We start from the raw sequence: 18054 nt of genomic DNA, 5'->3' as shown, positions 1-18054 counted from the left end.
GCAAGGCCATATTGTGCGTGGATGGATAACCGTTTCTTCTGCCTTCTCAAGCACTTTGTTTGGCCTACGATCCTCCCCCATTCCTGCAGCTGCCTCGTACAGTGAGGACTCATCTCCCCAGTTAGAGCCCACAGCTGTACCATCTCTTCGTATTATTCCATTGCTCTCCTGCCTCGGAAAGGACGGGAAACATGTTTACATACAGCATGAACATGTCACTAAAAACGCCTCAACTCATACTAACAAAATCAGTCACTTTTGGACGGCCGTGACCTTCACGGGCAATAAAACAAACACTTTTTTTTTAAATTTAAAAAATGTCTTTATTAGGAATACAAAACTATTTTTAAACAAAGTTACAATTAGACCGACTCTTAAAAATCAAATACAAGCAAATTGTTAACATAATTGAACCTCAGTCTCAGAATAAGGGGTCGGCTATTTAGGACTGAGATGAGGAGGAATTTCTTCACTCAGAGGGTGGTGAATCTTTGGAATTCTCTACCCCAGAGGGCTGTGGATGCTCAGTCGTTGAGTATATTCAAGGCTGAGATCGATAGATTTTTGGTCTCTAGGGGAATCAATGGATATGGGGATCGGGCGGGAAAGTGGAGTTGAAACATAGAAAAACAGGAGCAGGAGTCGGCCATTCGGCACTTCGAGCCTGCTCCGCCATTCAATATGATCATGGCTGATCCTCCATCTCAATACTATATTCCCGCTCTCTCCCCAAACCCCTTGATGCCTTTTGCATCTAGAAATCTATTGATCTCCTTCTTAAATATATTCAGTGACTTGGCCTCCACAGCCTTCTGTGGTAGAGAATTCCACAGGTTCCCCACCCTCTGAGTGAAGAAATTTCTCCTCATCTCTGTCCTAAATGTCCTACCCCGTATCCTGAGACTGTGACCCCTCGTTCTAGACCCCCCCCCCAGCCAGGGGAAACATCCTCCCTGCATCCAGTCTGTCTAGCCCTGTCAGAATTTTATACGTTTCAATGAGATCCCCTCTCATTCTTCTAAACTCTAGTGAATACAGGCCTAGTCGACCCAATCTCTCCTCATACGACAGTCCTGCCATCCCAGGAATCAGTCTGGTGAACCTTCGCTGCACTCCCTCTATGGCAAGTATATCCTTTCTTAGGTAAGGAGACCAAAGCTGAGGTTGAAGATCAGCCCTGATCCTATTGAATGGCGGAGCAGGCTCGAGGGGCCGTATGGCCGACTCCTATGGCGGGTGGATGCAGGGAGGATGTTTCCACTGATGGGTGAGACTAGAACTAGGGGGCATAATCTTAGAATAAGGGGCTGCCCTTTCAAAACTGAGATGAGGAGAAACTTCTTCACTCAGTGGGTAGTAAATCTATGGAATTTGCTACCTGAGAGAGCTGTGGAAGCTGCGACATTAAATAAATTTAAAACGGAGATAGACAGTTTCCTAGCTGATAAGGGAATTAGGGGTTACGGGGAGCGGGCAGGGAAGTGGACGTGAGTCTAGGTTCGGATCAGCCATGATCCTATTGCATGGCGGAGCAGGCCCGACGGGCCGTATGGCCTACTCCTGCTCCTCCTTATTATTATGTTCTTACTTTCTCCTGCTCCTATTTGTTATGTTCCCTTTACAGTCTGAGTTTATTCCTGAGACAGAGTCAGTACCACTATAGGCTTTGCAGTTACACACAGGTCTATCCAATCCCATTCTATACAACAGGATTCCCCCCCCGTGCCTCGCTTACGCAATGACTTATGAAAGCAGTGCTTTAGTAACATAGAACATAGAAGATAGGAGCAGGAGTTGGCCATTCGGCCCCTCAAGCCCGCTCCGCCATTCAATGCGATCATGGCTGATCATCCAAACTCAGTACCCTGTCCCTGCCTTCTCCCCATATCCCTTGATCCCTTTAGCCTTAAGAAATATATCTAACTCCTTCTTGAATATTTAGCACAGGTGCCTTTAACAGCAATTGGTATAGTGTACAAGGACTCACCCGTAACTTGAACAAATCCATCAATCGACTTCAGGCCCATCACAGAATCAGCCGACTGCCCTGGGTCAGATTGTAAAACTCAAACCAATTAAGCAGCGCAACGCACCAAATCCTCAACAGCACAAGAGGAAAGCATTCTGTGCTCGCTTCTCCAACTGGCGTGGCTTGCCATGGCTCAGAGTTAGAGATGGGGATGTGTCTGTGTAATCTCTCCCCGCACCCACCGTCACCCACTGCACCCCCTCCCCCCTCGAGTGGAGGGGGCTGAAATTCCTCCCGTTGATCATTTCAGCAAACAGTCAGACCTACGGTAGACGTCATTATTTTCCCTCACACTTTTTCGATAAAGTTACCACCAGACAGAATTTCTCCCTCCGTGTGACCAGCTTAATTTCTCAAATGAGGTGAACGGAAATCAACTGATGGCTGGAGAAACTGTGAGGCCCTCTGCGCTGAACTATCTCACAATCCCTGGTCAGTGAGTGCTGTGATATTTTCTCCTTTTGCCAATAAACCCCATCAATAGATGAGAGGGAAATAATTTTAAAAAGAGAGTTGGGCAATTTGCTTGAACTAGGGGAGTATTGTAATGTATAGGCAGAGAGCAGGAGAGAGTGACGGTGACACGTGGACAGAGAAACATCAGTATAGAGTTGATCAAACGTCTGTTTCTGCGATGGAACAGTTTATGATTCTGGATGATACAGCACAGTAGGAGGCCATTCGGCCCATCGTGCCTGTGCCGGCTCTTTAAACGAGCTCTCCAATTAGTCCCACTCCCCCCTGCTCTTTCCCCACAGCCCTGCAAATTTTCAAGTATTTCTCCAATTCCCTTTGTGAAAGTTGCTATTGAATCTGCTTCCACCGCCCTTTCAGGCAGCGCATTCCAGATCACAACAACTCGCTGCGTAAAGAAAAAAGATTTTCTTCATGTTGCCTCTGGTTCTTTTCCCAATCACCTTAAATCTGTGTCCTCTGGTTACTGGTCCTCCTGCCTTACTGGAAACAGTTTCTCTTTATTTTACTCGAGCAAAACCCTTCACGATTTTGAACATGCAAACCTCTATTGGTCATATTAATTCCTCTTTAAATCCGAAAGTGCAACTTTGAAGAAATTAAGCCAGGATTCTCACTAAACCGATGTAGTGATGAATAAAACCCTTCCTGCTCAGGCAGTGCGGATCCTCCGGGTCGACGGGAAGGTTTGAGCTGATCCCAGACGGGATTTTCTTGACCCAACGGATGGAAAAGGTTTAAGACTTCAGTCTGACGTTGTCTTGAATCATTCCCGATATCACAGTGGCTGAAGTGGGTCGGGCGCTATTCCTGCTCACTGGGACAGGAGTGAATCGAAGTGAAGATTCCCGTTGGCGACAAGACATCAACGATTGGTTTTTCCCGGTGGATTCGTGGAGCCCGACACTTTTCACAGAATCAAAACTCACTGGACCAATTTTTTCCCCACAAGAAGTGAATGAGCTCGAGTCACAAGCTGTGAAGATAATCAACAAAAGGCCAATTTTAATTACTTTTAAGGCTTTTTCCAAAAGGTTTGAACCGACTCAGAAGGCCCCTGATGTTAAAGTACTCGACCCAACAGTCAGACTCGGGTCACTCACTCCGTCCCCTCCTGAAGGAGTTGACTCGGACTTGGCTGATGTTCCAGCCCTTTTAACTTTGTCCGAGTGGCAATACTTCATGCGCGAGGCTAGGCCCAATGCGCCTGCTGCCCTTGTCCTTCTAGGTGGAGGAGGTCACGGGTTTGGGAGGTGCTGCCGAAGAAGCCTTGGCGAGTTGCTGCAGTGCATCCTGTAGATGGTACACACTGCAGTCACGGTGTGCCGGTGGTGGAGGGAGTGAATGTTTAAGGTGGTGGATGGGGAGCCGATCAAACGGGTTGCTTTGTCCTGGATGGTGTCGAGCTTCTACATAAGAAATAGGAGCGGGAGTTGGCCATTCGGCCCCTCGAACCTGCTCCGTCATTCAGTAAGATCATGGCTGATTTTCTACCTCATCTCCACTTTCCTGCACGATCCCCATATCCCTTGATTCCCTTAATATCCAAAAATCTATCGATCTCGGCCTTGAATATACTCAACGACTGAGCCTCCACAGCCCTCTGGGGTAGAGAATTCCAAAGATTCACAACCCTCTGAGTGAAGACATTTCTCCTCACCTCAGTCCTAAATGGCCGACCCCTTATTCTTCTTAATTATTTTGTGACGTTGGTTCCTCACCTTGTCCACTGAACGTTCCTCTCCAGCTCCCTGCAGAATGCACCAAATCCCCGTCAACTGTGCCGGTAATAACGAAGGGGCTGCAATAAAGGAGGGGAAAAAAACCATCTCAGATAAATGTAGCTCACATTGAGCACCACAAAGCAGTTCAAGGTTCATAGAATCCTAGAATAGTGCAGCACAGAATGAGGCCATTCGGTCCATCGCGTCTGCGCCGGCCCTTTCGAAGAGCAAGCCCCATATCCCTGCAATATTTTCTTCTTCAAGTATTTATCCAATTCCCTTTTGAAGGCGACTATTGAATCTGTTTCCACCGCCCTATCAGGCAGCGCATTCCAAATCCTAACCTCGTTGTGTAAAAAAGTTTGTCCTCATGTCGCCTCTGGTTCTTTTGCCAATCACCTTAAATCTGTGTCCTCTGGTTATCGACCCTTCAGCCATTGGAAACAGTTTCTCTTTATTTACTCGATCTAAATCCTTTGTGATTTTAAACACTTCGACAGCCGAGTCTCTTTCTCTCTCCTGCCCTATTGTGACAGACTCTTGCAAAAGCCTTGCTGTGCATTTTGCTTCTCCATCATGTATAACTCGTTTCCTGTCCACACCCCAATGTCCTCACCACCCCCCCCCCCCCGCCCCACCCCACCCTTCCCCGCAGGGGTCACTCGTAGTGAGCAGGAGCAGGAGCCCTGGCTGAAGTTTCCCCCAAGGATGCCTAGGCCGCCCGAACACCACCTTGGCCGAGATCATCTCTCGCTGGTCAGACGGAGGATGGAACCTGGGATCTTCCCGCTCAATGTGGCTCGGCATCACATTGGGCCGGGCAGTCACTCATGGAGCCACCAACCCAGCACATGCCTATTGGATTCATCTCGATATCTGAATCGCGCAAATAATCATTTCAAGAATGACATTAATAAACCAAAATGTCACTGGGCCAGGAAGGAGTTCTGTCTCGCTAAAAACGCAGAAACGTGTCAGTGTCGGCTGTGGCTTAGTGGGCAGCACTCTCGCCTCGGAGTCAGAAGGTTGTGGGTTCATAGTCCCACTCCAGGGACTTGAGCACATAAAGCTAGTACTGAGGGAGTGCTGCACTGTCAGAGGTGCCGTCTTTCAGATGAGACGTTAAACCGAGGCCCCGTCTGCCCTCTCAGGTGGGGGTAAAAAATTCCATGGCCAGTATTTCGAAGAAGAGCAGGGGGGAGTTCTCCCCGGTGTCCTGGGGCCAATAGTTATCCCTCAACCAAAATGACTAAAGCAGATGATCTGGTCATTATCACATTGCTGTTTGTGGGAGCTTGCTATGCGCAGATTGCCTGCCGCCTTTTTTTTATATTACAACAGTGACTCCACTTCAAAAAGTACTTCATTGGCTGTAAAGCGCTTTGAGACGTCCGGTGGTCGTGAAAGGCGCTGTAGAAAGACTTGCATTTATTGCATTAGAAAGATAAGATAGGAATGATGAAAGGAGATGCAGCTCGCCCCGCCCTGTGATCCAGGACCTTTCCTGGAATCGCCCATCGGTCATTTACTCCGTGATTTACTGGTGAAAACAGAGAAATGCCTGCAAATTAATAGTTCCTGTGAGAGATCACTGCTCACAGTTTGAGTGAGACATGATGGAAGACATTAAAAAGGGGAGGGGAAAATAAATCATTTTTGTTTTGTAGAGAAAAATAGAACTCGGGGAAGTTTGATGGGTGTTGTATACAATATCAATCCTCGGAGTTGTAGGAAAGTGCCAGTGGCCAGGCCGACGGTCTCTGGGGAGCCGCCCTATGGTGACAGCAGGGTATACAGCTGCCCCCCTCCCCTGCATCTCCCAGGGCAAGTCCAATAGGAAACAGATGGAGGGGTGTGGGATGGACAGTCATTACATTGGACCGATGCCAGAGCCACTCCAGACCCGGCCCGGGGGAGATCCAGGAAACGCTGCCTCTGTAGCTGGCCCGAGACCTTCGTGTCCTTATAAATCACTGCCTTGGCTTTGTAAGAGATCCGCATGAGCCAACGACTGTTCTGCCATATTGCGTTGGACACGGGACAAATCTCCAGCAAGGGGAATTACAGGTTTGTTCTGTTGAATTTTAGTCTCATTTTGGCAGAAATTCAATCCTAGCTTGAGTTACGTCTTTATTTATCTCCCACACACCGCCGCAAGTGTTGGCCAAAAATACAGTTTCCCATATTTTTTGCTCCCGTTCTTATAGCATCACAGCACAGAGGGAGGCCATCCGGCCCATCGTGCCTGTGCCAGCTCTTTGAAAGAGCTCTCCAATTAGTCCCACTCCCCCCTCGCTCTTTCCCCACAGCCCTGTGAATTTTTCCCCTTCAAGTATTTACCCAATTCCCCTTTTGAAAGTTACTATTGAATCTGCTCCCACCGCCCTTTCAGGCAGGGCGTTCCAGATCACAACAACTCGCCGCGTAAAATGTCTCCTCATCTCCCCACTCCGGTTCTTTTGCCAATTACCTTCAATCTGTGTCCTCTGGTTACCGACCCTCCTGCCACTGGAAACAGTTTCTCCGTATTTACTCGATCAAAACCCCTCAGGATTTTGAACGCCTCGACTAAATCCCCTCTTCTCAAAAACTGTTTTGTTTTTTTAAAACAGTTGTGTTTTGCAAAAAAAATTTCCTGATCGTTCCACTAATCACAGGAAGCGCCGAGTAAATGTAAACAGCGACTCGGAACAACAACGCAGACCGAGCAATTTCCACAAGCAATTCCAAAAAATTGGGACATCTGTGTTTCCACAAATGAGTCCAGAGCTTTTACATCTGCAGCTTTAGTCGCCTGCGCCAAAACCCACTTCACTTCTTTCCACGTAATTGCTTATCTTTGAGGCTTTGACAACATGTCTCGAGTTGCCACATGCGGTATTACAACTCAAGAGTGAGTTAAGGCCAGAAAGCACAGCCAGCAAGAAAGAGCAAGACAAGGCCACCAGGTGAACACTAAGGCCAACAATTAGCATCACAAACCACAGGAAGGTCAAATACATTTTAAAAAACCCACAGGGATTTCAGCCAAGATTCTGGAAAATTCCTCCTCAAATCAAAGAAGCAAGGAAGCACCGGGGAACCCCTGACCAGGGCTGGAAATTCCCCCGCAGCTGCTGCCGTGACTGCGCTGGAAATATGGCGGACGCCCCCCCCCCGCCCCTTCCCCCCCCTCCGCTTGTGCTCTCTTGAAGTTACACTGGTGGAGTGAGAGCATCTCCAAGGAAATTCCCAGCCTTATGGGATGTGGGCGTCGCTGGCAAGGCCGGCATTTATTGCCCATCCCTAATTACCCCTGAGAAGGTGGTGGTGAGCCGCCTTCTTGAACCGCTGCAGTCCGTGCGGTGAAGGTGCTCCCACAGTGCTGTTAGGGAGGGAGTTCCAGGATTTTGACCCAGTGACGATGAAGGAACGTCTGATATATTTCCAAGTCGGGATGGTGTGTGACTCGGAGGAGAACTTGGAGGTGGCGGTGTTCCCATGTGCCTGCTGCCCTTGTCCTTCTAGGTGGAAGAGGTCGCGGGTTTCGGAGGTTCTGCCGATGAAGCCTTGGCGAGTTGCTGCAGTGCATCTTGTAGATGGTACACACTGCAGCCACGGTGCGCCAGTGGCGGAGGGAGTGAATGTTTAAGATGGTGGATGGGGTGCCAGTCAAGCGGGCCGCTTTGTCCTGGATGGTGTCGAGCTTCTCGAGTGTTGTTGGAGCTGCAACTCATCCAGGCAAGTGGAGAGTATTCCATCACACTCCTGACTTGTGCCTTGTAGATGGTGGAAAGGCTCATATACAGAATCAGTGGGTGCAGAACTATGGAGCATCAACTGAGGTGTTTAAAAGTGTGCATGGGTGGGGGTGGGCGGGGACAGTTAATTACTTGGGAAGTTAGGATATTAAGGGTGGGGATTAAAGAGCTAAAACTACCAGGGTTAACAGGTACAGTGGGCTGAATGTCCAACGCCTCCTGTTCCTTTGTGTGCAAGTTTGCCCTAATCTGGTCAAAGCCTTTGAACGATCGTGGTCCAGCTTTTAACATCCAGTAGATCCCCAGAACATGTCACTCAAGCAGGAGAAATACTGGAGAAGTGGGAGGTGGAGGAAGAGAGCAGCTGTGTCGGACGTGCACGCTTAAACCATCACATCCGGCTAATACATTCAAAGTCTGGGTATAACACGCACTTCCTGCCCCTGTCATACCTGGTTCCTGTCACACTTGCCCGTCACATCCTTGTCAATAACACCACTATTGTTCTCAAACGGTATACCCTCTGATCACTGTAAGTAAGACTATGAGAGACCTGGGGCTCGAATTGCCAAGCCCTGTGGAGGCGGGTTTGGAGGCGTGTGGGGGGAAAATTGCAGAATCGGGGGGCAGGAACCCTTCCCGCCCCCAACCCGCCTCCATGCCCGTTTCCCAGGAGGCGGGTACCCGACCTGTGCTGGGAGCCGCCTCCCCGAGGCAGGAAGGGGATTAGTGCCAATTAACTGCCTGTTAATTGTTTTTGGCCTAATCCCTATTTTTAGCCCTGAAGTGTGGGATTCCCGACGGCTCCAAACCACATCAAGTTAGCGTGGCGGACCGTCGGGCTGAAGGGCTCGAGATGTCTGGTGTTCAGGTGAGTGATGGGTGCATGAATGCAGAGGTAAGTGTGTTTGGTGTGTGTAAAGTATTTAAAGAAGTTTTACTTACCTTTACTTACTAATGCAGGCTTCCTTCCTTCAGGTCTCGGAGTCCCTCATCTCACCGGCACAGAAAGCAGAATGGCCGCAAGCTGTCAAAAGTTGCAGCCTCTGCTTTCTGTTCTGGAGAGATTTCTAACTGAGTCTGTGGAGAAGGACTCAAGTTAGAAGTCAGATTGTCAGTGTTTGACAGCTTCACAGAGCTGTCAAACGCTGATATTTCATCTGTCAAAAGCTCTTGACAGATGAAATGTCAATCCCTGACATCACCTGTAACCGAGTGTCCCTTAATTGGCCTGCTGAGTCCGCTGGGCAGGCTTAACAAGGTCAATCAAGGGAAAATAGCATGGGTTGGCCACAAATCGATGGAGGCAGGACTACAACCCAAAAAGTGGGAGTCCCGCCTCCATCACGTCCCCATTGACAAAATCCAGCCCCTGATGTTTGCTCATTAAAGTCGACGCTGATTAAGTGTGGGGCAGATAAAATAATTACCAAGGGCTAGAAACTGCTCATCTGTAGGAATATTCAGTTAGTGGAAAGGGTGGAGAGAGAGAGAGAGAGAGAGAAAGTGAACTATGCAGAAGTCTGATTATAGAATGCAGTACATAGATCGTCAACATGTCATGGACAGGTACGGAAAATAATCAAAAAAGGCTAATGGGATGCTGGTCTTTATAGCTAGAGGACTAGAATACAAAGGAGTAGAAGACATGCTACAGCTGTATAAAACTCTGGTTAGACCACACCTGGTTATACCACACCTGGAGTACTGTGAGCAGTTCTGGGCATCACACCTTAGGAATGATATAATTAGGAATCAAGTGACATGGGAATTGGACTTGGCATCATATTACAGAGTAGCAAGTTCCTACTAGACGGACTGTATCTCCATTATATGCAAGTCAACGTCTTCAAAAGGTGAGGTCAAGGATGGTAGATTTGCCCCAAACTACTAAAATAAAGTGCAAATGGCATTTCCTTCCTATGCATGTTACAGCCAGCTTGATTTCCATCTGTTCTTGAGTTTAGAAGATTTTCTGCTTATATCTCAGATTTCCAGCATCCGCAGTATTTTGCCTTTTGAATTAAGAGCGTAAGTAGCCTTTTAATGACAGGATAATTGTTCATGACGGCCAATCAAACTCTCTGGCCTAGAAAGTAAACAATTTAAATTGTGGAGTCTCATTCCTTCAGGTACTGAATAGTTGGTGGAGATTTAAAAGAAATGTCAAATTAAAATTTTATTTTTCTTACTTGTCCTCTGTCTCTTTTTTCTCTCTCTTAATCCAATCTTTCTTTCTCTCTCTTTAATGTAACCAATTTGACTCTCATTCACCGTCCTTCTCAGTCATTCCTCTGCTTATTTCTTAATCCTTAAATCGCGTTAGTTAAGGGGATGGACTGACGGTGCCTTCGTTCACTAAAGGTCCCAGATGCCCCATTGCCGTTATCTGCACGCACCTCCAGCAAGTTACGGGCAAAACTTTGGGCTGAAGGATGCAAAAAAGTCGATAGGTACGCTGTGAGATGTCCTGCTGCAGAAAGTTCTGACCCGATATCTGGTCAGCCACTTCTCCTTTGAGCCTCTCTGTACGTGTACACGCGCACACTCGCACAGAATATTCGGTTAACCACCTCTACATCTCTGACTCAACAACCGCCTGCTGATGGTCATACGAGGGTCAACTTTCAAGCCTTTTGGGTTGAAGGTCATGCATTGCATTGGAGGTCAACAAAAAAGCTCCCAGAAAGAACGAGACTTGCATTTCTGCAGCAGCTGATCACATCCCCCATTCCTTACCGAGAAATGCGGTGGCTGTCGTTGGTTAGGCCAACACGGCAGCCATTTATGCACAGCACGCTCCCACAAACGGCAAGGAGATCAGTGTCTCGTTCATCTGCTTTGGGTGTTGAGGGGAGGTGGAATGTTGGTCACAGCACCAGGAGAACCACCCCACCCCCCTGCCCTCCTACAAACAGCCACCAGGGGATGTTTGGAACCCAGTGGAATAGGCAGACAGGACCGCAGTTTGGCCTCTTATCTGAAAGTCAGCACCTCAGCCAATGCAATGCCTGCACTGGAGTGTTGGCCGAGATTGTAGGCTCAAGTCCCAGAAGGTGGGCTTGAACCCAGAACCTTCTAACTCAGAGCCTAGAAGCTACACCTCTATCAAGTCCCTTGGGGTGTTCCTCTGCATTGAAGGTACCTCAATAAAAGCTAGTCATTGTTGCATTACAAGCAGAATCTTGGGAGCAGGTTAAAAAAAAGGGAGGTTTCCACTCATGTGATACAGCATGAGGAATACCGGGAGTGTGGAGCAGTAATGGCAAGACACAAGATAAATCCCCCGACTTTACTCAGTTTCTCTGTACCGCACTGAACGGTTGGTCTCCAAGGAGACTGTAGCACCTCCTAACCTATGGCAGCAGAAATAATAGCGAGAGGGAGGCCCTGCTTGGCCTGCCACTCGTTCCTGCTCACAGCAAGGGGATGTTGGTGATGCTTTGGGAACGGGCCGCACGCCCTCATCCCCTCGCATTGGCAATGGAAACACCAAACCAGGTGGATAACATTGGGGAAGTTACAACTAAATGTGAAGTATTTAATGAGTAAAAGGAGATCAAGTTATTTCCCTCCATGTGTAATTGATAAACCGCGGCATAACCTGCACGACCCACAGGTAATCAAACCGAACTCCAGGCTGCTAACCCAACCCTACGACCCCTCCCCACTCACCTCTGACCAGTCGCAGCGCCATCCACTTATCCTTCCAAGAATTACAGACTAAACACTCACGGAGGACCACACACGCCAGGCAAAAAACAACAAAAATAGGGGGAAATAAACCAGAAAAATCGATCAACCGCCGTTAACCACAAATTAATCTGCTGACCTGATTACTCGCTGGTTTCCAAGGCACAGTCCAAACCCAAACAGCCAATTTTCTACTCATTAACTGGTCTCGATCTTCAACAGCAGCAGCTTGATGTGAAAGTCACAGGGGGCAATCTGGCCAGCCCTGGGGAGGCGGGTTTGGAGGCGGGACTGGAGGCGGGACTGCCGGGAAAATGGTAGAATTTGGGGGCGGGTGCCCAACTCACCTCCATGCCATCTTGCCAGGAGGTGGGTAGCCGTCCCGCGCCGGGTCCCGTCTCCTTGGAGGCGGGAAGGGATTAAAGCCCATTAACCGCCTGTTCACAGGTAGTTAACAGGCAGAAACTAGGATTATCCCCTTTTTGCCCTCACAAGTGCGGGCTTCCCGAAGGCTCCAAAACCCGCCAGGTCAGCGAGGCGAGTACTGAGTCTGCGGGGGTCGGTGCAAAAGTGCACTGTGAAGGTAAGTGATGGGTGTAAGAGTGGCGAGGTGAGTATCTGAGGTAAGTGCAAAGTGTTAGTAAAAGTGTACTTACCTTTGTTTCTTCCTGCAGGCTTCAGTCGGTGGGTATGCGGAGAGCCTCCGATCTCCGTGTTGCAGATGACAAGATGGCCGTTGCGTTCTCAGATGCAACAACCATCTCATTTCTGTAAAAGAAAGAAGTTTGATGAGGTCTTGAATTCAAGACCTCATCAAACTACAGAGAATGTCAGTGTTTGACAGCTTCACAGAGCTGTCAAACGATGACAATCCATCTGTCAAACATCTTCGACAGATGAAACATCGTACGTTGATGTTCTCTGCAACCGGCTTTCCCTTAATTGGCCCGCTGAGGCCGCTGGTCAATCAAGGGAAAATAGCGTGGGTTGGCCACAAATCGATGGAGGCGGGACATCGACCCGACAAGCAGCAGTCCTGCTTCCAACGTGCCCCATTAACAAAATCGCCCTCACAGTCACTCAGCAAGAGGAATTACTTTGATCCCTGTCGCAACATCGTTATATAACCAGAGAAACTCTTGCCGCAGTATGGCCAGTTGGTGGCATTTTATTTGCCCAATGTTAGAGGGCAAGTATATACTTGAGCCAATACACGTCAAATACAAAGCCTATATATGCACCAGTGACTGGCTTGTGACCAGCAAGACACAATCTCACCTTTTCAAATACAACCCTTGTTTAGGTGGACGGACTATGCAACCTCCCAACTGTACTTGGTGTCTTTGCACACTTGAAGCGCATACTTAGATTTATATGAATTCTTAAAAATCTTGCATATCCTGCTGCATAATATAGAAAGTTAAAGGGGCGATTTGATTGAGGTTTTTAAGATTTTGATCAGGTAGAGAGAGAGAAACTTTTTTTTCTGACGGTGGGGCGAGTCTAGGATAAGTGGGACATGACCTTAAAATCAGAGCCAGGCCGTTCAGGAGAGAAGTTGGGAAACGCTTCTTCAGGCAAAGGGTGGTAGAAGTGTGGAACTCTCTCTCGCACAAAGCAGTAGACGCCAGCTCGATTAATCACTTTAAATCTGAGATCGATAGATTTTTGCTAGCCAAGAGTATTAAGGGATATGGAACCAAGGCGGGTGGATGGAGTTAGGACACAGATCAGCCGTGATCTCATTGAATGGCGGAACAGGCTCGAGGGGCTGAATGACCTCCTCCTGTTCCGAAAAATCTTACCTCCTGTTGTCACGATTTTTAATCGTGCTTTTATGTCAATATTTCCCATTGTAAATTACTATGTCAACATTTCCTATCCAATTTTAGGTCAACTATCACAATGTGGGTGCATGCTCTGAGGAGTGTGCAGGGACAGAGGGACCTGGGAGTTAATGTGCATCGGTCCGTGAAGGTGGCGGGACATATTGAGAGAGTGGTTAGCAAAGCATATGGGATCTTGGGCTTCATAAATAGAGGTATTGAGTACAAAGGTAGTGAAGTTATGCTGAACCTTTATAAAGCGCTGGTTAGGCCACAACTGGAGTATTGCGTCCAGTTCTGGTCACCACACTTTAGGAAGGATGTGAAGGCCCTGGAGAGGGTGCCGAGGAGATTTACCAGAATGGTTCTGGGGATGGGGGATCTTAGCTACAAGGACAGGTTGGAGAAGCTGGATTTGTTTTCATTAGAGCAAAGGAGGTTGCGGGGTGATTTGATAGAGGTGTACAAGATTATGACGGGTTTGGATAGGCTAGACGGGGAAAGGCTGTTCCCACCAGTTGATGATACAAGGACTAGGGGACATAGATTTAAGATTTTGGGCAAGAGATACAGGGGGGACGTGAGGAAAAACTTTTTTACGCAGCGAGTGGTGAGGACCTGGAACTCGCTGCCGACGGAAGTGGTGGAAGCGGAGACACTCAGTGTTTTCAAGGGGAGACTGGATAGGCACTTGAGGGAAATAAACTTGCAGGGCTACGGGGAGAGAGCGGGGGAATGGGACTGACTGGATTGCTCTACAGAGAGCTGGCACGGACTCGATGGGCCGAATGGCCGCCTTCTGTGCCGGTATGACTCTGCGACAGACTTTCCAATGTCTCTCTCCCAACTCCATTCCCATCTTGTATTCAGTAACTGACCGTGGGCCAAGCCACAGGCTGCCTACTAGTGGCTTGGCAGCAACACCCGAGGTACAATGGGTAGTTAGTTATCCACTTCAATCGCATCAGGCCCCGAAATATTAAACCTTTCCTCAGCACGAAACAGCTCACGCCACACACCGCAAGGATCTGCTGACAACGCGAGCGCAGGGCGCGCCCGCTAGTACAGTCAAAACAAGCTGCTTCCACACAGGTTCCTGCCATAGGACTCGCCAACTGTTCTTTACTCGGAGACCAGCCTCAGCCGACTCCCAATGAGGGTTAAATAGGCCGCCACATACTGTGCGGTTTGTAAGGGAATCAAGGGATATGGGGATCGGGCGGGAAAGTGGAGTTGAGGTCGAAGATCAGCCAAGATTTTATTGAATGGCAGAGCAGGCTCGAGGGGCCGTATGGCCGACTCCTGCTCCTAATTCTTATGGTCTTATGTCTCCATCTCATCCCAATCCCATGGCTGTACCTCCTCCGGTCTCACTTAGCATGAACAGGCTGGGTCTCTTTTCTCTTGAAAAGGCTATGGAGTGACCTAATAGAGGTCTGTAAAATTAATCATTGAGTATATTCAAGGCCGAGACTGATAGATTTTTGAACTCTAGGGGAATCGAGGGATATGGGGATGGGGTGGGAACGTGGAGTTGAGGTTGAAGAGCAGCCATGATCTCATTGAATGGCGGAGCAGGCTCGAGGGGCCGAATGGCCTACTCCTGTTCCTAATTCTTATGTTCTTATATCCTTGATAAGTTCTATACAGAAATGGGCAGCAAATGTTACATCCACAGTGTAAGCGGATACCCCAACGCACAGGGGAGTGGCATTTGATTCTAGAATTAGTAACTCTTAATTTTTCATGCGAATACTGGAGAAAGTCCACACTTACTCAGCACACATGTGCAGGGGTCGCAGTCCATAACAACCTCTCCTTTCCAGAACGGTTCTTCTCTTTATTGGACACCCAGTCCGCCGGAGAATCCATCCTCTTGCTTAAATCCATTCACATATTATAGAAAGAACGAATTGGCATTTCTCCAGCACCGTTCATGACCACCGGACGTCTCAAAGCTCTTTGCAGCCAATGAAGTACTTTTTGAAATGTCAGTCACTGTTGTATTCAAGGACATATATTACGGTTGTGATACTGCAGAAATGTGTCCAGGTTTGTTAGAAAATCCTTCGCAGGCTCCTCTTCATAGATCTCACAATGTTGGCAGCCTTTGGACGCATTCTGTGAGAAGACACAGTCAAACGCTAATTACATTGAATCCCGTGCCCTCTCCCAGAGTCCATTAGTTGGTCTTAGAAACAGAGAAAAATAGGAGCAGGAGTCGGCCATTCGGCCCCTCGAGCCTGCTTGGCCATTCAATATGCTCATGGCTGATCCTCTATCTCAATACCATATTCCCGCTCTCTCCCCACACCCCTTGATGCCTTTTGTGTCTAGAAATCTATCTATCTCCTTCTTAAATATATTCAGTGACTTGGCCTCCACAGCCTTCTGTGGTAGAGAATTCCACAGGTTCCCCACCCTCTGAGTGAAGAAATTTCTCCTCATCTCAGTCCTAAATGTCCTACCCCGTATCCTGAGACTGTGACCCCTCGTTCTGGACCCCCCAGCCAAGGGAAACATCCTCCCTGCATCCAGTCTGTCTAGCCCTGTCAGAATTTTGTACGTTTCAATGAGATCCCCTCTCATTCTTCTAAACTCTAGTGAATACAGGCCTAGTCGACCCAATCTCTCCTCATACGACAGTCCTGCCAGCCCAGGAATCAGTCTGGTGAACCTTCGCTGCACTCCCTCTATGGCAAGTATATCCTTTCTTAGGTAAGGAGACCAAAACTGCACATAGTACTCCAGGTGTGGTCTTACATTGAATCCCATGCCCTCTCCCAGAGTCCATTAGTTGGTCTTGTTCATTCAGAAGTGTCTATGGTTACATCGAGCGTACAGCACAGAAACAGGCAGACATGACTCAGTCATTCATAAAAGAAAGACTTGTGAAGTGATGCTGAGCGGCCTGCGGGTGGCGCTGTCCAGGGAGAGTATAAATACTCAGGCACGGGCCCAGCTTGCGCAGGACATTCTTAACAGGAACTAGTGAAGGACACAACTAGACCTCCATGTTGTAAAACAGTTGATTAAAGCTTTGTTTAACGCTTAGACCAAGTGCCTAGTAGTTTTCTTACATCACAGGCCATTCGGCCCAACTGGTCCGTGCCGGTGTTTATGTTCCACATGAGCCTCCTCCCACCCCCTCTTCATCTCACCCCATCAGCATAACCCTCTATTCCTTTCCCCCTCCTGTGTTTATCCAGTTTCCCCTTAAATGCCTCTGTACTAATCGCCTCAACCACTCCCTGTGGTAGCAAGCTCCACATTCTTACCATTCTCTGGTAGAGATTTCTCCGACATTCCCTATTGGATTTATTAATGTTCAACTTAGTAGCTCAGGTCATTTTGGGTTTTTTTAATTTTAGGATTTTACCCAGTTCTGCTCAGTACGGGTTCTGTTGTACCTCTCCATTATGAGGGAGGGCAAGTCTAGTCTGTCGTTTAACCTCTAGTCTCGCTTGAACCTTATTTATTTTCATTCCGTGCCCTCTAGATCTGAGCATCCCATTCCAAGTCAAAGAAAGTTGCTCATATGTACAGAATCCCGCCCACCACCTTTCAGCCCCTGGATCAGATCTCCCCTCCCTCCTTCAGTTTTCTTTCCTCCATTAGTGCCCACATCGCTGCTCCCAGAATTTAGAAATCAACAGCCAGCAGACATTGAAGGCGGAATGCACAAGATAATTACAGACCAGTAAGGCCATTCAGCCCGTCTTAATTCATCCATTCAGAAAGACCTCTCATTCCCTACGTAAACCTGAGGTCATCCAAAACTCGGCTGCCCGTGTCCTAACTCGCACCAAGTCCCGTTCGCCCATCACCCCTGTGCTCACTGACCTACATTGGCTCCCGGTTAAGCAGCGCCTCGATTTCAAATTTCTCATCCTTGTTTTCAAATCCCTCCATGGCCTCGCCCCTCCCCATCTCTGTAATCTCCTCCAGCCCCACAACCTCCCCCCCCCCCCTCCCCCAGATATCTGCGCTCCTCAAATTCTGCCCTCTTGAACATCCATGATTATAATCGCTCCACCATTGGTGGCCGTGCCTTCTGTTGCCTGGGCCCTAAGCTCTGGAATTCCCTGCCTAAACCTCTCCGCCTCACTACCTCTCTTTCCTCCTTTAAGACGCTCCTTAAAACCCAGCTTTTGGTCACCTGTCCTAATTTCTCCTTATGTGGCTCGGGGTCAACATTTTTTGTCTTTTACTACTCCTGTGCAGCACCTTGGGACGTTTTACTACGTTAAAGGCGCTCTATAAATACAAGTTGTTGTTGTTGTTATTACAGGGTCCAATTGTTCCTTAAATGATTCCAGGGCTTTCACCTCCACTGCTGTACTTGGGGTGTCCAATCCAAGTGCAGATCAGTCTCTGTGAAGAATCATCTCTGGATATCAGTCCTAAATTTGTCTCTTACTAGCTTCAACCTGTGAACTTATCTCAATTTAAAGTACTATTCTAGATGGACTTTTTCTATAACCCTTAACTATTGTGTCTTCATTAGTTATGTTCGGACCAAACCTGCACCTTCAGATTCCGAGTGCAGGAAAATGGGATTAGAATAG

General features: G+C 48.1%; 1 protein-coding gene across 1 annotated transcript in view; it reads right to left on the bottom strand.

The window, feature by feature from the left end:
* Nucleotides 1-297: 297 nt before the first annotated feature.
* Nucleotides 298-18054, bottom strand: part of il15l (interleukin 15, like) — a 43685-nt gene continuing 25928 nt past the window's right edge. Inside the window, exons 5-7 of the transcript XR_015074531.1 lie at nucleotides 15263-15607; nucleotides 4225-4304; nucleotides 298-3479 (exon numbers count right to left, since the gene is read on the bottom strand). The gene's annotated coding sequence lies outside the window, so the exon portion shown is untranslated. The remainder of the gene's footprint in view (nucleotides 3480-4224; nucleotides 4305-15262; nucleotides 15608-18054) is intronic.

Source organism: Somniosus microcephalus, chromosome 34, assembly GCF_052327205.1.
Source record: "Somniosus microcephalus isolate GS21.2 chromosome 34, FLI_Smic_1.0, whole genome shotgun sequence".
Lineage (NCBI taxonomy): Eukaryota > Metazoa > Chordata > Chondrichthyes > Squaliformes > Somniosidae > Somniosus > Somniosus microcephalus.
This window is presented reverse-complemented; position numbering and strand designations above follow the sequence as displayed.